We start from the raw sequence: 20,395 nt of genomic DNA, 5'->3' as shown, positions 1-20,395 counted from the left end.
ATGAGAAGAGGGCTGAACAGCTGCGCGCCGCCTGATTGGGACAACGTTTCGTAATTAACCACCAGGGCATAAAAGCGCGGCTTGCTTAATGGCCGTTCTTCCGGAGTTTCAATCATGCGCAAAACGATACACGTTGCACGTGGACACGAAAAAAACGCAAGCGATAAAACAGCATGCGTCATAACGGCATGCACGCAAGAATAACATGTCACAGCGACAAAAAGCACATGGTATAAACAGTAGACATTAAAAGCACCAAAGGCATAAAAAGCAAAGACAGCAAAAGCAGCGTGGTGAATGAAAACAGCAGAGACAGAATATAACGGTGACTGCCAAGCAGTGCGACGAAACAATATGGTGCAGAACGGTGCAATATTGTTGGCCAAGTTTGCGAGCGCGTATCAAACCGGGATAGCGACGAACTCGACGAGTAGTGCGGTGAGAAAGCGCAAGAAAACTCATAAGCCAATATTCAGCCGATAGGACACATTAACGAATGGCTTGGTATTCCCTTTTAGGCGCTACGACCTGCCTATGCACAGCTAGAGATAACCACTCACACGATGCATTTCGACACTAAAAGGCATGATTTCCGAGCAAGCTGTCATTGTATTTAGTTTGCGAATGTGCCACTGCTATTACACCCGTCACGGCGACTTAGTTGGTTTGGCGTTCCAGGACGGCTCTGAAAGTAAATGGCTAAAGGATTGTGCTCTGCAATGCCAGCACGCATTAGAGAACCCCAGGTGGTCTGAATTAATCCTTACCTCTCCACTACGGCGTACCTCATATCCCATGCGAACACTCCCATATCCCATGCGAACCCCATATCCCATACGAACACCAGCATCAATGCTATTAAACGTACTGATGATGGCGTAGCGTTTCTTATGTGTGCTGCTTTGCTTTGCGCTGTTTTATCACGGATCGGGAGAGTGAAGCCAACCCAACAAAAAATTTAAATCGCGAAGTTTCAATCTTCTAAGCGACTCGATCGTGTGGTATGAGGGATGCCGTAGTGGATTGCTTCGGACTAATTTAGACTGCCTGTGGCTCTTTAACGTGGGGTCATATTTCACAGCACACGGGCGTTTTTGCGTTTCGCGTCCATCGAGATACAGCCACCATGGCCGGTATTGAACCCGAGACCTTGAGAACAGGAAGAGCTGCAAGAAGCTGGATCCACTGCGGCGTGACAACACCACGAAAAAGTGTGCGAATCAACAGCACGTAGATGGGCATGAACGAAAGGACAACAGCGTAAGAGAATTATGGGTTTCGATTATGTTCGTATATGCTAACTGGTTCATGCATGGTACTAAAAGAATGTAACTAAGAACGGAAATAAGTACTGCGTAAACCAGCATTTTTCCTGTACATTTTCCTGCTAGAGCTTCACTCCCGCTGAAACTTCTTTGCATAGCGTATTCAGAGATTTAGCTACACAATAACTTCCACTTTTACTGCCAGTGAGGCATCGAGGATAACAAAGTGTTTGAAACCTCCCTTTTAAAGCAACATTTCTAAAGACGAGGGGTTTTCTATGCGAGTCTGATTTGCAAAGCTAATCTTCCACCTTTTGTGTGGCCGGTTACGAAGACCAAATTGGGTCATCACAATGCACTATACTTCAGCAGAAAACTGCCCTCAAAGCGGATGGGCAATTAGAGTCCCTGGAAGCGGACACTTTAGGAAGCCGCCGTGCTTTAATGGCGAACCCAAAGAAGTGTCTAACTTTCATTGATCGCGTCGTCTTCGTCGATAAGTAAACCTTAGAACGGAGCCTCGCCTCACAAATTGATCGGCGGAACAATTAAAGCCACCTAAATCGTTACCGCCGCCCTAAAATTGGTACCGTGCTTGAAAAAAAGCTTTGGAAGGACGCATCGACCGGAAGAGACTGCACACTCGTCGCTGAGGGAGTCTAATATGCACAGGAAAAACTTCAAACCACAGCGGGCTTCGAATTACAAATGGAAACCCCAGTGGAGACCGTTCGTGAAGCGAACGAGGAGCATTCAAGGTAGGTTAACAAAAGCACAAAAACCGGTGATGCCATAAGAAATAAGTAAATAAATTAACTCAGCATTTTTTTTTTTTGAAACTATTAGGCAAGGAGAGGTCACTCTGTGTAGATCGCATTTGTTGGCAAGAGGAAAAAAAATGCCTCATCAATGCCTAGCTATGCCACCGTCGCCGAATTGTATTGGCGCTTCTTTCCGGATGCTGATATATTCAGGGAGGAAAAATGTGGGTGTGCAGTTGTTTGGTTCTATCACATCTTGCACTGGACATGTAATTAGAGCGCCAAAACTCACACCGATTTAAAGGGCAAGGATTTGAGTGACGAGCTGTTGTCTTATTTTTCAGGAAAATGAAAGCGACATGGTCTGTTTTAACAGCGTGTCTGCGCACCCTCGCAACAACTTTTAGGCACTAAGTGGGCTCTATAAGCTTGACGCCGAAATTGAATATTGCATTAAACTGTGCGTCAGTAGTAGTGTAGTGAGGTTTTTCGTAAGGTAAACACAAAATGTTTCATTCCCCCCCCCCCCCCCCCCCCCCCCCCCCCCCCCCCCCCCCCCCCCCCCCACCTTCGTTAAGCGTGAACAGTATCGAAATTACCAGCTTTATAATTATCTGCATTTTCTCCAAATTAGGCAGTACCGTTTAGGAGAGAACCCAAGGCACTTATATGAACCTCTATTGTCAGTTGTGAGGCCAGCTGGATGTGTGTAATCGCGTCTCAGCAGACAGTCTCAGCACAAAATTATATTATTTATGATAGCGCCCTTAATCAAGTTTCTCGATAATATTCGTGGTGAAAGGCTACAGGTGGACGTTTATAACATTACTGCAGCGAAGATTCAGAACCAAACGCACAAAGCTACTAAGAGTTGGAACTGCGGATCCTGGTTGTCGATATCCCTGCGCCCTTTAATCCTCATGGAGATTTTCCTGACAGCAAATACATCGTTACCAGCCTTAGAAGCGAAAGCTTCCCTCATGGAACTAGTTTTTTACGCATACGAGATATTAGTTCATGAAGGCAAACTCATTTCACAGGATGATAGTATCCTTTCAGGAAAAATTAGTCCCGCTTGTGGTTCTCTGTAAGCATCGCGCTGTTATTAATGGAAACTGTAATGCATCTATAACTTCATGGAGCGCTTGCACCTCTCCTCAGAACATACAAAAGCTGGCGACGGCTTCAGTGTACTACGCAAGTGGAGTCAGGATGACCGCGTAAACGACGAGCCTTCCATACCTTTCTCGACGTCTTTAGGATGGCGAACACAAAGTATCTCAGCCCCTCAGCCCCGTTTGTACACTTAGCCTCGTGAACTGAGCTACCCGTATAGTTCCTGGTGTCTGAGGAAGCATCTTTGGTCATCTTCTGGGGGCCCCGTACAATATTGCCCTCTTGCGAGATCCTTAACAAGGCAATCATCAAGTAACGCAAAACCCCTTCTAGTCCGCTGAAAAGCGGTCAAGGTTGATGCCGAGGGTGGGAAGGAATGTGCTCCGCCTGACGCCAATAGGGAAAAAAAAAAGCTTAAGGTTATTACTTGCAAAGATCAAGTAGACGCTGCAGACCAGACTCCGCTACGTGAAACAGAGCATCACGGAGAGGTCACAGAGAAAGGATAGAAAGGATACCCACAGAACGGATGCTTATATCCTGCTCAAAGCACCGGGGACAGGATTAGAAGCCCGAGGTAAATCTCCACCGGCGGAGTCGTAATCCCTTTACTGCGGTAGCCCTCGAGATAAGGCGGCGCTCTCATCACGGGGTGTAACTAATGATCTCTTTGGCTGCGCCTCGACAGTCTCAATAATCGATGATTTTGTTTAGTTTTTTTCTTGCGTTTTCGTTTTTGCGAGGGCTCGTCGCGAGGGCTGATTAGAACTGATAAGTTCACTCGCTCGCAAAAGGCGGATGATACAAACAGCACGGCTTAAGCGTGCGGTAATGCTACGGTGCACTGTCAGTAAGTCTAGCTACACGAGGCTGGACAACTTTATTCAATGAGCAAGCGAAACATTGAGGTTGTTCCATGTATACGACACTGACTTTATATCAGAGCGACACTCTATAGTGACAGTGAATTAATGCTTGATTTTTGCAGTCATATGAGTTTAAAAATGTAATACTAGGCTATAGAGAAACCATTTCGTTTCGATTAAAAACAAACACTTTTGAAAGGAAGAGTAAACACGACATGATCGACCTACATAAAAGAAGGAAGTTATGGTGTGGTGCATCGAAACTTGCTGAAGCCTTGGGCTATTTCGGAAATTCAGAGCACTGTTAATAACGAACAAACTTCTTCGTGAATCACTTCGAGAGGGACCTCGTATCTACTACACGAAGTATTGTTTTTTCAAGGATGGATTACGCAACGTCGGACATTGTAAATCCTATAAGTATTAACGAGTCAGAATAAAATAAAGCCGCGTTTTTATGGCCATCACTTGAAAGGGCATATTTATGATCCCACTAAAGCAAGTGCTTTGTTTAAACTGGCAGGGAAAGCAAAAAGGATGTGCTAGCAAACTGACCAATCTGCCGAAAAGGAAAGTTTACGGCGCGGTTTGTGAAAAAGGTGTTGACACTACAGTTTCATTACTTTATTAAGTCTAATCAAAGGGGAGTAATTAGCAAATATTTCGTCAACGACTTCCCCGGCATGTTGTAATTTATTTCTTTCTTTCTCCATTGTCGCGTATTGTTGCATAATAGAGGATGACTGTCATTGTAATTAAGCTTCAAAAGATGGTTTAAAGCAAAGGTGGGGCATTCCTACGCGCCTACATCCGGACATGATGACCAGATCGTCGAAAACTTCCATGAAGACGTCAAATCAGCAATGAGCAAAGTAAAAACGAAGCGTACTGTGCTACACTTCGCTAAGGTAGGTAAGAAGCAGGCTGGGGACCAGGCAGTGGGGGCCTATGGCATAGGCTGTAGGAATAGCAGGGCGGAGTTATAAGTAGAGTTCGCACAGCGAAATAACCTATGGATAATGGATACCTTCTTCCGGAAACGAAAAAACAGAAAGTGGAAGAGCCCCAACGGCAAGACTAAAAATGTTGACAGAATATTACAATAGTCGGTAAGGAGAAATTTTAGCGCGGCGCTTCACATGCCACTATCCACCCTCCGGGTTCTTCCCGTAGCAGCCACCTTCCTATTGCTCATTCCTCGACTCTCGCCGTGGCACATGACTTTTCGCTGCGCTACTACCTGCCACGGTTGTCAGGTAACGTGTTACGCCGACAGCGCCTACGCTGACGCCGACGCCCACGACAACGACAATGGCGCGGAATACGCAAATGGGTGCCCAAGAGCTTCGTTCGAAAATCAGTGTTCATACTGTACGCCCACGCTGGGGGGGAAATCTGACTGTGCAGCCTGCTCGTGGCCCCCCCCCCCCCCCGCCACCAAATACGCGCCGGTGTAGTTTCGGCTACTAGGCTTTGTTTCGGTGCAATGCCAGCAGTGGGGATGGGATGGCCGGGACCCATCCTCTGGGGATGCAAACCCCCCAATGGGAGTGGCAGCGACTCCCAGAAGACTGTGAGGGCCAGTCGTGCACGTGAGGTCCGATGCCTGAGCGGAGGCAGGCCTGGGTTTATACTCAGGTTGGACCCACGAAATCCGGCCCGGAAGGCATGTCAAAACGCCAAAAGGTTTTCAAATACATGCTACCTTCCTTCCTCTGCGCGCGGGGGCGTGCAAGTCTGGCTACCGACGCGTCGGTTTCTTGTTACGGAGAAACCAGGTCCGCGCGGGGGTTCATAGTGGCCAGGCTCTGAGGACCGCCGCCTCGGGGAAGCGGCCTTACGGCCGGCCGCAGGCTTAACCGCCTGCGGGATGCCGGGGGATGAGCGCTTAGTACTGCCTCGTAAGAGTCTGGCAAAAACCGAAGATGTGCGGAGTACCGGTGGAGTAGGCCCGGGTCATCTCATCCTAAGCCACGTTCTTGGTTAGTGGCCCGGTCGCCCAGCCTTGAACACTCTCTCCTCTGTAGGAGAAGAGTAAGCTAGGGGAGGAAATAAGTGCATGGATGGTTGGAGGAAGCACAGATGGACCCCCAGGAGGGACCAGTTCTGAGGCCGCGAGGCCGTTGACGTTCTGGACCTCCACGGCGATCGGGACTATCACACATACTTCCGGTGTCCGAAAAACCGCGAAAAACCTTCGACGGCTAGTAGCCGGCAGGTGGGAAAGGCCTTCTAGTGTGCGAGAGGAGCCCCAGGTAGCTACTGACCCCGTGTTAGGTTTTCCTGTCTCCGACGGTCGGAGCCCGTTGCGTATGGTGGGTGGTCGGGCATCCCGTGAGTGGGGCCGCACCATTGGGCAATCTCGATGCTCTCCCTGTCCTGGCCAGGCGGGCCAGTAATGGAGTCGAGATAATTGAAGGATCAGAGCAAAAAACTCGCTGTCCCCATTCCCTTCCCACGTCCCATTTCCCTTTCCGCTACTTCCCAGGGGAGGTCAGGGGAGCCTCCCCGGGCCCGCTCTCTCGGCTGTGGGTCGCTAATGTAGCATTTTCCCTAATATTTTATTTTTCCACCCACGGGTGGTCAAATTACAACTTGCCTACGGGCCTCCTCTTTTATTTTGCAATTGGGTTAAGCCTGTTGTGTGTAAACGGTGCAGGCAGGGGCCTATTATTGTTATTTCCTTTTCGGTTGCCCCAACCTATTCAATGTACGCCCACGCTGACATTGTGAAGTATGTGGAGGCCTTCCGAAAGGTGCGATATAGGTATAAGGATGGCAAGGCATCGAATTAGCCTTGACTTGAAGTGGGAACTGAAGAAACTAGTGAGGAAGAAAAACGTCGATAAGTTAGCATGGAGAGGGAAAGTAGAGGAATTCAGGATTTCATCCAAGAGCATTTCTTTGGCTGTAACCGAGAAAAATTACCTTAATGTTCAAGCCATGAACGATATTTTTAGAGCTATCATTACGGAGTACGCAGCAGAAGTAGGTGGTATAATGGTTAGACAGGATACCAGAAAGCTATCTCAGGTGACAAAACATCTCATTAAGAAACGCCAAAGCATGAAAGCTTTAGTCTCAACCGCATGGACAAAACAGAATTTTCAGAGCTACCGAAGCTGATCAATAAGCGCAAGGTAAGCGAAAAGAGATACGGTGGCCGCAGATGTCAGAGGAGATGGTTAATTCGAGAGATATCGCAGATACTTTTGTCCTGTAGGAAGAGTAGTCAGGCTAAGGAAGTGTAATAGGAAGTAGAATATCAAGAGAATCGAATTTGCTCGAGATAATGGAGGTAGTCTGAAAGAGCCAAATGGAAACTAGGCATAGGCAAAAATCACTTGTATGCGCTAACAGAAAATGAGTGCAGTCTTTTTAGCATTATAGATAAGATAGCTAAAAGAGTGAAAGAGTTCTACAGAAATCTATACAATAGCCAATGCAGTCAAGATGGAAATGATGTAGACAGTAAAGCGCGACAATCAGACATCCCGCCAGTAACAGAAAAAGTGAAAAAAAAAATTATGCGTAATGAAAAAAGAGAAAGCAGCTACTGATTATCAGGTAAAAAGAAATCTGGTGAAGGGCAGATAGTACTATATAAACTAGCCGCTCTGCATAGGCAATGACTTATCACCTCAAGCATGCCGTCATCTTGAAAGAACGCTAACATGAACTTATATCCTAAGAAAGGAGACTAAAAAGTCAGCTCATTCACTGTTTTCTACAAGGCATTTGCTGAGGTAATCGCTGACTGAAACAGTATCTTGTTCTTTAATCAACCAAATGCGCCGGCAGGCATTCGTAAAGGCTACTCGACAATAGACCATATTGATGCCGCCACTCAGATGGTAGAGAAATGCGCAGAATGTAGCCAATCCCTACATAGAGCCATCATAGATGACGAGAAGGCATTTGACTAGCCCGAAACCTCAGCATTCATGCCGGCATAACGGAATCAGTCAAGGTGTACAAGAGTCAAATGCTCAAATGCTCGAAGATATCTATAAGAGCTACACAGCCACCATAGTCCCATTAAAGGCAGTAAAAAAAAAGGAGTATGACGGAGTATGGCCAAAGTAGGACGCAATTGATCATTCTCGAACTTAAATTCACAGATCCTTGAGAGTCGTCATCCCACTCGTGGCCCACTTGTACAGCGGTTCAGCGATGCGCTACTGCCCTGCGAAGGCAGGTGCTGCCAGCTGTCGTGCTTGTGCAACCCAGGTTGCTCTTTGGGAGCAACCTCTTGCGATCAATTATCAATTTAACTGCCGCCTGCTACGGTGTTTAGTTTGCTCATAATCCAATGGGCAGGTTCCGATATGCCACAAAGTCATGTGGCCTAGATGGTCCCCCTAGGTAGCTTCTCCGGAGACTTTTAGCTCACGACGCCGATCCCGCTGACGATGACGCCATATTTTGTGTAGAACGGTAGCTTTAACATTATCGCGTTAATATGTGAACGCCATGTTCTCTTCAATGCGCAAAAAGACAGAACTGAAATGCCATAAACACATTGACGCGGCGTAGGAATGCTCGGGATGTGATGGAGCTCGAGGTGGATTTTGTACAAACCGACAGTGCCCGAATGCCTTGAACAGCAGTGGCTAAAGTTTCGTACGTTGAATTGAACTCCATGCTTTCCACAAGAGGCGGAAAGATGCCGACTCTGTCTGCGTCGTTAAGAATTTGGAGACCCGAGAAGCCCACGCGAGGTGAGCTCCGGCGAACGGCCAATCAGGAAATTGAAGACGGTGGACTACAAGGTCCCGACTGTATTTCGCTTGCTATGAGAGCCACGGCGCCAGCCTGACTACTGAAGAGGAGCAAGAAGAACTGCTTAATCGGGTACACGTGCGAAGTGTGTCGATTTCTGGATCTAATTGAGATGCCGGGAGAGCTCATCTACTAAGTGACAGGGTCCGTTCGGAAGGCTCTGAATGCGCTTCGCTCGTGACGTGGAAAGTTCCTGGTGCATACACGGGCTAGTTAAATTTGGAGTAGTGTTTATTCTTCTTTGCCCTCGAAAATTGCTAGTATTGGTTTTTGCTTGCGTTGTCTTTATTGAACAGAAAATGTACCAAGCGCTCAGACCTCTTGATACCCTTAAGAAACCAGCCATATGGAGAGATTCAGAACATATACGGCCTATTTGAGATTAGGTATATGATATCACGCCTTTTAATGAGCTCAGTAGTCTTTTCTTTAACACTTCCACTGTCATGACTTGTACAGCAAATTCAACATGTTTATACTTTTTAAACTGGAACCATACGAAAGCAGTTCAACCATGTCACGGCACAATAAAGAGCTGCGAAAGCACTCTGGTGGCTGCCTGTATAATTACACAAATCAAGCTTATTGTTTAAGTGTAAAATTTACTTTATGAATACAATATGGCTTTAGAAGTCAGACAGGACCTTCACAAACTTCTCTCGATGATTCTTGTATTACTTCCAAAGAAAAATCGCTTAGCATTCGGATGGTAAGAACTGTGTGAAGTGAAGGTACGCCACCGTTCCTGACGACTTCCGAAGAACTCAAGGTTAAAGAACGAAGAACAGATCAACTCTCGCTGCCTTGCACATCTGCAGTCTTATGATGCAGTTTTGGAGGTATGTTGAGGCGCCGACAGTTGAAAACGCCGCGGTGTGAAGTTGCCCTCAGCCACTGGTTCGAGTTAACTGAATGGATGAAGACAAGCGAAAACAATCTTTGTGGCACTCAAGAAGCTGTAAAAAAAATTTATTGAGTTATTGAAGACTTACAAAGCGTTTGACGGCTACAACGACTAAGCTTTTTATAAAGATAAACTGAACTACGCGGGTGACATGGAGTGTGTGCTGCGAGTCGCTTTGCGTATTATTCAGTATTCAGTATTCAGTATTTCAATTATTTCTGTCTAGCTAACGGTGTAGCTGACAATACTGAACTTTTTTATTTTGGCTTCCGATACTAAAATGGCCGTTGGAAAGTTGTAGATCACGCCAAAAAGCAACCGGACGGAGTGTTTGCAACAATGCGCACAACTTTTGTTTAGCTCTTTTACCGCTCACCCCGATGATCTTCGAGGTTGTAGCAACAGCGCGATCTTCGCTAGAAACTGTCGCTCGCGTAGAGCACCCGACAGCGACCCGATGGGAGTCCTAACTGACTACGGGACGTGGAGAGTCTGCACAACATCTTGAGGCCAGCGCAAGGGACAAGTTTTGTAGGAGACAAAGGTCGTCAGGGGAAATTATTCTTCCTTGAGAGCGCTTCTATAGTAGCCCTGAAATATTGACGTCGTGACGTGGTAATTATTGTGTTTCGAAGCATTTCTTTTTAAGCTGCTGAAAAAAAAAATCAGCGCATACTCGTGAAAAGTATCTCATGGCAGACATGACAGGGGTCTGTTTATTGATGTGATCCATAACTTTCCCTTTGCCGCTTTGTTCCCGAAGAGTATAATTAATATATAAGAGGGCATACTTACGCACTTAACTTTTCAATTCATTCGGATAATCATCGGCCTGGCATGCAGGAGTTGCTTGACTCAGTCCCCAGTGGCACTGGGTACTCAATGGGGATACAATGGGTACAAACTTTTCGGTGGCTTGGTACACGGCTCTTATGAGGTGAAATGCTTAAGAAATGGGTTTTTCACCCCACCTTGTGTAGGCGAAAATACATTGCTTCACGGCGCTCCTCGGCTGAATTGCCCCGTTCCATAAAAGAAAGAAATCATCATCACCGCCATCATCATACTCACTCCCACATCTGAAGTCTGAGATAATCGACTCACAAAACGAATCAGATCGTTTCACTCATGTAGGACGATTCGTCTTATACAGAACGCCGGTTACATTTAGCTTGGACGCCGTGCGTAAAGACATAAGCGTTTATAGAAAGGCGATACAGATTTGGCGTTTCCTCTGACGGAAAGAGTTAAGTTGAGCACTAGCATGCCAGGGATGAAAGTCGGCTAAATGGGGAGAGTCAAATGTAGGGGTCCCTGTTTTTCCACATTTAAGAGGACATGTTTGGGCTTCCTCTTACCTGCTTATGTAGTGAATGCAACGAGCGAACGCGGATGACGTCTTTCATTCGGTGGAAAGCTGTCGTTAGTATAATGCAAGAAAACAGTGCGAAGGGACAAATTGCTGGCGTCCAATTTTTCCGCGAAAGCAGGTTCTGCCCCGCGAAAGACGAAAACAGAAAAAAAAAGCTAAAGCGCTCATTCCGGTAGAAGGCATCTGCATCGGAATCCACCGAGGAAGTGTAACATGTTAGCGCAGCCATATGTTGTAGTTCTTTCATCCGCTGTATCCATCGTCACACTTCTGTCTTTGGCTTTGGCTCCGACTTATATCCAGAATGTGCTTATAATGTTTAGCAGCCTCGTTTGTATGCTTTCAACGGAAGCGGTGTCTGCGGTGAACTCGGGGCAGTTAAGCGCAGAGCATGAAACAGGTGCAAAAAAAAAATAACATCTGGCTAGCCGCAGCGCCGCAATTTCGCTCCTCAGGAAATGAAGCGCCTGCGGGCAGCGGCAGCCTCGCGCTCCCGTTTCATTTTCTAACGAGCTGCAGAAGTACGATAATCGAGGCTGTGCTTCTTGGGCTAACAGGCAACTGAAAAATTCTTTCCTGCAGATGTGGTTCCACCCCCCAATCCTTCCCCTTCCCGAGAGGCATGGGAGGCAGCTCTGCTCAACTGCTCGGGGCTGGAGTCTCAAAGGGCTCTAGTCCAACGGGCGCGAGTAGCGGCCTCGTCCAGCGGGGTCCCGGACTAAGGACTCCACCTATGTAAAGGGCCATTTTTGGTCTGCAAACTCTCCTGTTGTTTATTAAAAGTTTTCACCACCACCACCACATGAACCTTGACTCATCGTTATCACTTTTCCTTTCCTTTTCTTTTCCTTTTTCTTTCTTTTCCTTTCAATTTGCTTTCGTGTTCCTTTTTCTTTCCATTCCTGTCCTTTTCCTTTCCTCTCCCCTCCTTGCGTTTCCAGCGGCTCTGAAGTTTGATGCATTTCCAGGATTACTGATTGGCTCCGTGGTGTGAACTCGCGAAGTTTTCTAGAGATTTCCGTTGCCAGCATCCCACGAGGCTGCTCGCTGCCATGCACAGATCCTTTGGCCAGACGAGAATAGAGAGTACGTGTGACCCAAGTAACATTGCAATTCGCCTTTAGAAAAAAAACCTTCCAGCTTACGTATCTACTAGTAGGAGGTTCCTTTGCTGTTGTGAAATGCTTTTCTGACGCCCTTGTAGAGTTATAGTTTCTCTGACGCTGAAGTAGTGTGTGCCCAATGGGTCAGGCATGGAATGTGAAATAAATTTTGCTCATATTTAAGAAATTTTGAGTGATCACATCAAACTTTAAACAGCTGCATAATTTTGAAGAATGAACTTCGGTAAATTTTACGCTCTGAAACCTTGCAGTTAAATATCACAGCGTACTCATATGTTACTTTAGTTTATACTTTTTGTGTGCTGACGCTCTCTGCAGGGCATGAACGACAAAACACCGGTACACAAAGACATCAGGGCCCGAAGAAGAATCACATTGGGTCGAAATTAATCGGAGCTCTTGATTACAGCTTCTCCAGGTGTCACAAGTTTCTACTGAGGTATGCAGTGCTCATACGATTGCATTTTAGCATTCTTGTGTCCCGTCTCTGTATCCAAAGAGTGGTGTCCGCGTCCGAGTCCAGGGTCCGCGTCAAGTGTGCGTGACTGGTCGATATATTTAGGTCGGCATCTGTTTCTGCACGGTGAAACATATTAGAAGCGTTTGTGTGCGGAACGGCTAGTGTTATGCCGCGAAGGGAAAGTACGAAGCAGAGTACGAAGAGGACTGCATGGATACTTCGGCAACATCGCCTGTAATCAGCGAACCATTTTGTGAGGCATTACAGTCATCGGTGAGACGAAAACAAAAGGCGTGGCGCACAGCAGAAAGATGACTGGGCGACCTCGATTGCGGAAAAGGCGTGAAGCGCTGAAAAAATTTGGCTCTCGGAAACCAGCGGCCATGTAATCTTTGCACCGAGCTCAAGACGGTCGAAGTGGTCTTCTGCCTCCCTGCCATTCCTTTCCTTGGTCGATTCACGACTTCTATTCGAGGGCGGCTGCTACAGTGAAGTGACCATGGCCGAACAATAGGAGCATTGAGCGTGAAAGGACTCTAGGCGTGGCTGCCTGGAAGTTTTTAATGAATCTTTTGGCCAGACGCCGAAAGGCGTCTGCAGCACTTAGCCCGTCTGATTCAGCAACGTAACAAAATCAATTACAAACTGGCTATTGTCTGGTTAGCGTTTAAATGTCTACCTTAGACTAATGTGCAGCCGAGAGACAATGATTCACTAAAGGTTAGACAACTCAGCCGTTGTAAGAGACCTTAGAAAGCAACCTGGACCAACCTTAATGGGAACCTAAATTGCTGCTCATGGCACCCTTGAAAGATAGCGGCCTACAGATGACACGAAATTTTCAGCCGCTTCAATGGTGAACTGTTTGTCTGCGCTTACGTAATGCCACACACGTATGCCTTTACTGGCTAAGGTAAAACGTGCTTTATTTCGATGTCGCTGGTCGAGGTGTTTAGCAGTCAGGCTGTCGATATTAATGGCGGAATAAATATTAACTGTCGGGCATAATATAGATGCTCAAAAACTCCGCATACTTGCAAATATTTCACATCATGCTCACTAGTTTAAAGGTCTCCTTACGTGAGTACCTGATTCTGTGCACAAAGCAGTCGACGTAGAATGTCAATGCTGCAATAGATTCAAACCCACCCATTGGCTCATTCACATGAGTCGAAACTGAAGTAAGCTGCCACTGCTGAATTCATTCAGTGTGGCACTAGCCTGTCACACTGAATGAATTCAGCAGGGGTAGCTAAACAACAACAAAATCGCAAGTAAACAAAATCGCATTACCACTTCATATGACCAGGTGTGCAGGAGAGCGGGTAGCTGTTGGTCGCAGCGAGAAAAAGCAGGACTAGAGCGGCGAGTATAGCTGAAAGGAATTACCTATTCCGTCTACTCTCCTGACTCTGCGTCTCCTGCAAGCAAATACGGGACCCAGAAAGCCTATGAAGGTGAGCTCCCTTTAGTGGTTCGCTGGAGTGTTACTAATTATATAGAGCACATCTGTACATATACCTGGAGTTGAAACGGCTGTGAAAGGAAGCCACGGCCGTATACTGAAATGTTAGGAATACGACAGTAGCGCGATCCTCTCACGATCCTCTCACGATGCACGATGCAAGCCTCACAACCTATGTGAGGCTACATAAGAGAAGTTTATTTGGACTCTCGATCAAAAAGGGACATCCGTCCCTCTACAAAAACAAATATACACTATATGAGGCCCTCGTATCACCGGATACGAGTGAATAAACGTTTATGATCAAAATTGCTTGCGCTTAGCACTCATTATTTCGAACATATTGCCACGCGCCTAACGCGCCGCGCGGCCTCCGCGCGGAGTCGAAGACGACGACGAAGCGGCGGTGGGCTCTCGTGGCGCGCTGTTCTCTTCTGTGTCGTGGAAGCTGGCTCCATAATTAAAAGAAGGCTCCCGGTCTTGGGTTCTTCCCGACGTCTACCTTCACGGCTCCTCTGGTCGTGACACTGGTGGAGGTGCGGCCGATGCTCCCTACTCCTGAGGACGACTCGACGCGTCCGCCTCTTGTGACCACCCCTGTCCATCGTGCCAGCCGGAGGATCCGCGGCCTGTCCCCCGAGGCCCTTCCTATTGTGAGCGCGCCTTCAACTACCACTCCACTCATGGCGACGCCACTGCCCGCCCTGCCTACGACTGTCCCTGCAGCCAGCCCCACCTATCTCACCCTTCAGACTCCACGCACGCCTAAGCCCTTTCACGGCGACCTGTTTGAAGATGCCGAAGACTGGTTGGCTCACTACGAACGGGTCGCGACCTTTAACTGCTGGGACGACGCTACAAAGCTGCGTAACGTTTACATCAGCCTTGAAGACTCTGCACGAACGTGGTTCGATAACCATGAGACTACTTTCTCTACGTGGCCGGACTTCCGACGTAAGCTCCTGAGTACGTACGCCAACAGCGACCGCCGGGAGAGCGCAGAGCGTGCACTGTCCTCTCGAATTCAGCTTCCCAGTGAGGGTGTTGCCATGTACGTCGAGGATGTGAAGCGTCTTTGCCATCGCGCCGATCCGGCCATGCCTGAAGAAAAAAAGCTTCGGCACCTGATGCGCGGCGTAAAAGACCAGCTCTTTTCCGGCCTCGTGCGGAACCCGCCCAACACCGTCGCGGAATTCCTGGCCGACGCCGTGCACATGGAGAAATTGCTGCAGCAAAGATCCCATCAGTACGACCGGCAACTGCGCCAAACGTCGACTCTATCAACGTTGGACCGGTTCGACCATGAACCCAGGACGAATGCGGACTCCCTTCGCGAACTCATTCGTTCCGTGGTCCGCGAGGAGCTGCAACACCTTCAAGCCACCTTTGCCCCTCGCGTCGATTCCGTCACCAGCGTCATCCGCGAGGAAGTCCGACAGGCACTCAGGGCACAAGACGCTGCAGCTGTGCCGGCGCCGCAACCGACCCCATACGATCCCGCGCCGTACCCGACTCCTGTCCAGCCAGTCACGTACGCGGACGTCGTGCGCCGCACGGCCCCATCTCCTGGGCCTTCGCCTTACACCGCACCATTGGTCGCGGTGCACTCTGCCCAGCCGACTCCTTACTGGGCGGATCGGCGCCAGGCACCGCGGAAGACTGACCTCTGGCGCACTCCGGATCAACGCCCGCTCTGCTACCACTGTGGTGAGGCCGGCCATCTCTACCGGCGGTGCCCCTATCGCGAAATGGGACTACGCGGTTTTTCTGTCGACAGCCCCCGTCCACGCCCTGGAGAGCGCCCTCAAGACATCGCCGAGTATGTCACCCGCCAGCGTAGTTCACCATCTCCTCCGCGCCGCGAGTCGCGATCGCTCTCCACGCCGGTCTTCGCCCTCTCCACGCCGGTCTTCGCCCTCTGGGTCCCGTTTCGCCTCAGGACAACGTGGTTCCTCGAGCCCTCGTCGGGAAAACTAGCTCCGGCGGCCTTTGGAGGCGAGGCCGCCGAACGCCGTTCCGACGCAAAGCTTCCACCGCCGCAGCAACTGAATCGCACCGACGTCGCACGCCGCATCGCTGCACAGTTTTCCCCGACGCGCCTTTCGTATCGCCGCGATGCCGCAACCCCAATCGCCGACCCGCTTCCGCCGTCGCACCGACCCAATCGCCCCGACGCCGAACGCCGCATCGCCGAAGAGTTTCCCCCGACGCGCCGCTTGAATCGCTCCGACAGCGCTACCCCAGTCGCCGACCAGGTTCCGCCGCCGCACGCCGCCGCCGGTCTTGGGTTCTTCCCGACGTCTACCTTCACGGCTCCTCTGGTCGTGACAATATGATGCCGTACTGGTTAATATTTAATGTGTTCGGCTATGCAACGCGCCGTTTACTTATTACAGATGCAGTGCTTGCCAGAGACATTTGGAAATAAGTGGCTGAGGCAAAACGATAGTCTCGCGAACAGTTAAGCCATTATTGCGTATGGAATGAGGCCTAGTTTTATGAAAAAAGTTTACAAGGTAATAAGGTAAAACAGAGCTACACTGCAAACCGAAAAACACCCGGATAGGAGTAAATGGCTCATCGCGTAGCGCACTCCCGAAAAGCGGTTTTTATACTCCTCAGAATAGGAGTATATCGTCTACTCCTCTGCTTGAAGGGATACTTTCGGAGTGCTAGAAGGAGTAAAGTGTTACCGCTCTGCAGACGGGAGTTTATTTAGGAGTAAAGTTGTGATCACAAAGGAGTTAGCATGGCAATTAATAGAAGTATTATATACTCATTTGCAGCTACTTTTATAGTACATTTCAGGAGTACGTGCCTGTTCCTTTTAAGTAGTTTTGACAGGAAATTTCTGGAGAAATTTTTCTTACTATAGGGTTACATTTATGATTCCCAGATGAGTATATTACTTCACTTGATGCGGAAGCCGATTTGAAATAAAGTATTCGTATGGAAGGCTCATTTTAGAGCTTGATATTCCAGGATAAATGCGTCGATGAACTTACAGTGATTTATTTCAAACAATACTTTATTGGGTACAAAACATTTGAGACATGTGTTCGGCAGCTTGCTTTCGACGGTTACAGAGAACCAACGTCTTGGCCCCTGTAGAAAAGAAGAGTGTCTTAACCCACGCTGTCTTTGGGTCCATAATTTAAATACCCAAAGGAATGAAAATAGAGATGCCACACTTGAAAGCAAGGAGGGAACCTTGAAATGCTTCGCTGTCAACATACAGGCTCCTTCTGAAAGAAAGATTAAAAAAACAAATGCATCAGTGGAATTGCACCTCTAAGCTTGAAGTATGACGTGCTTCAAGTGTAGAAGTCAACCGTTCAGAGTGCACTTTTCAATAAAGTAGGTATTATTGAAGTTTAAACGTTTTTCATGACAACAGATTAGCTAGCAGAACATAGTAGGTAATCAACTAGCTAATACATACCTGTACCCTGTCGGATGACAGCGGCTAAACGCGGTTTTCAGGGAATCACAAATTCCAGAGAGCCGCTTTCGTAAACGTTAAGGCAATACGGCGAATGGGAAGCAGCATCGATAGGGAACATTTTTTCCGCAAAGCATAAAACTGAAAAAAAATAAAATGGTCTTACTGAGGCACTTGCGCATTCGCGCTGCCTTTGGCTGCGTTCCTGCACCGAAAGAGGCCTCGAGATATATTTTTTTTACTTGTCAGAGGTTCCTCATGCTTTTCAGGCACCAAATCAGAACCAATTACTGAAATCAAAACATGCAAACAAAAGACAGCGCTTTGCATACACGCAGCGGAAGCTTACATGCAATTTCCTTGATGGGAGAGCCCGCAGCTACGCATTTTCAGGACGTCCTCATTCTGTGCATAGGCCAAAGGCAGGGCAAGGGTGACTGACATAGCAGGCATTGTTAGGAATAGAAAGCTACCACCAGACCCACCCTCCCGCCGCCACCTGTCTTCTGTTAAGCTTTTCCCTCACATTCGTGGCCAGGGTTCAAAAGAAAACATTCTAGACAGGTCTATCTGGCTGGGTAAGGAATATACTTTCGGGAAAGAACGCCAACCAGAAAAAAAAAAAACATGTTTGGGAATCTTCTTGGTTCTTTCAGCAGGTGTGACTGCGAGTGAGTCACAGCTTGCCTTTTTTAAGCCTTCGGTTAGTCATCCGCCGGGGTCACTGATCGTAGACAGTTGATGCAAGGATAGTTCCCTCGAAGTCAGTCTTGTCAACCCGCGCTTCCTTCCTTGTTCATTTGTTTGGCATCCGCTTTGTGTTGCTTCAGATTTTCTGGGAAATGCTTGCTTTCGCCAATGTACTACGTCCAGCACGAGCAGGTGATCTCGTACACTGGCGTAAGCTTTATTCTTTTTCTTTCGCTGCCTTCCTGGGATCAGCAGTCTGAACCGGAACGCTTGCCTCCACGAGTTTCACATAATGGAATGTGTTCGGAAACTGCACGCGAAGTGGAAACTTCTTTTAACATTTTTCAAATGCGAAGAGCTTACAAGATACCACATTTTGGAACTAGACGCCTAACCATCCAGAAAAGGCAGCGTTCAGTATGGTTGAAACCTCATGTCCGCTGCCGAAAATCGCTGCAACGTTAAGATGCCACCAACTCGGAAAATGTAACAGTTTAGCTAATCTCCGTGAGCGCTAAGGCGTCGCCATGTCCTGTGCTATGACTGAAAAGAATAAAATCACTTGCATTGTTTGCATAACAAGGCCCTCTTAAAACACAGGAAAGGAAGCAACCGATTAGGGCACGGTTCTCAGCACTGTTCGTAATAACGTGACAAAAATTCACAGACCCCAAGGCTGTGCATTTTCACCTGTCATTGCCTGTACAGCTTTTCCACATTCATGGGGCGTGAACGCATGAAGAAAATTTGGTCCCTAGAAGAACTGACCGTACTTCCAGCTGTACATGTTAGCGTAACAGCCACGACTGCAGTGCCACACTCTTTTTTTCAGCCGCATGCAACAACAAATTTCTCAGATACTTACTACATGCCTGCTGTGTGAGTTGGCTCCACCGGACCACAATGAAGCCTTTGCTGTTTTGCTGTTCTCGTTAAGCCTTTCATCTCGGCGCACCCGTGGTTCACAGCAAGTCTACGCACGCTGAAAAGGGAGCGGCATTAAGTGCATGCGCGTCTATGGCATCAAAGGAGAGTTTAATACTGCTTACCAGAACACACGACGATGATAATCCGGTCTTTAGTATTCTTGCAATACAGCGAAAGAACGAGGGGCCGACGATGTCGACAAAACTGGTGCGTCACACACACATCGCCATGTCGGCGCGGCGAAACGGCAGCAGCCAACACTTGTATGCTGCGTAGACAATGAATGACTAGCCGCTGCTTCTGCACATATTGCTGGCTTGAGTGAGACGTTCATTGCAGCACGTTGCTGCTAAGGTCGATGATGTCCAGTCTTACGTCACGACAAGAGCGCGCAAAGGAGCGGGTGGCAAACTGGCGGCTTCGGGGAGGTCGACGCGTCACACACCGCCATGTTGGCTCGGCTGAGCTCGGCTGGCTAAGCCTCTCGCAGACTGCCGTCGCAGGCGATGCAACACCAAGCGTTCTCCGAATACACTGGGGGCTTCACAGGCACTGTCTGTGGCGCACCTTGGTGCGCGAGGTTGCGGCGATCCGGCGTCTTGTAACATGACAAACGTGCGTGAAGCAGCAAAAGCACAGGCGAGCAGGCAGCGACGACAGAGCCGGCGTCGTCACCTGCAAGTGCAGCGAACCGGCAGCTGCCACTAGGCGGCGGGCAGACACTAAGGAGTGCATAAAGGGCCTGAAGGAGTATTGAAGCCGACATACTCCTTCTTGGAAAAGTAGTAAAATCATGTAAATGCTTTATTTTACTCCTCGATTTCGCGACGGCAGTAAAAAAGGAGGATTTCCTCTTTTTTACTACTTAAAGTCGATTGCGCAATTTTCAATAAGGAGTTTAAAAGCGGACACTAGCCATTTATATTCCTATTTGGGCTTATTTGTGTTTACAGTGTAACAAACGTTTAGACGCGCCGTATACCGGCTGCCAGCTACGATTAATTTATGACGTTCCGGTAATTTTTTGTGTCAGGATATAGGCTTTTGCCACTCAGCTTGTAGTGAGCGAATGACTCCATACACATTCATTTTCCATTCGATAGAACATATCGAGTGCTCAATTAAGCGGCAAAAGGCACTTTGTAATATATTTCATCTTGAATTTGCTTGGTGGCCAGTTTGTTATGGTAACTTAGTGGCAAACATTAATACCTGCTCAAC

The 20,395-nt window shown here is 48.1% G+C and overlaps 1 long non-coding RNA gene across 1 annotated transcript; it reads right to left on the bottom strand.

The window, feature by feature from the left end:
- Nucleotides 1-17,235: 17,235 nt before the first annotated feature.
- On the bottom strand, nt 17,236-20,123 carry LOC149364037 (uncharacterized). Its single transcript, XR_016288594.1, has 3 exons — nt 19,297-20,123; nt 19,113-19,229; nt 17,236-17,360 (listed from the first exon to the last, which is right to left on the bottom strand). It is a non-coding gene; the product is annotated as an uncharacterized LOC149364037 (long non-coding RNA).
- Between the last annotated feature and the right edge of the window lie 272 nt (nt 20,124-20,395).

Source organism: Amblyomma mixtum, chromosome 2, assembly GCF_055824585.1.
Source record: "Amblyomma mixtum isolate Tamu chromosome 2, ASM5582458v1, whole genome shotgun sequence".
In the NCBI taxonomy this organism is placed as follows: domain Eukaryota; kingdom Metazoa; phylum Arthropoda; class Arachnida; order Ixodida; family Ixodidae; genus Amblyomma; species Amblyomma mixtum.
Note: the sequence above shows the minus strand (reverse complement) of the source record. Positions and strands in the feature narration are given on the sequence as shown.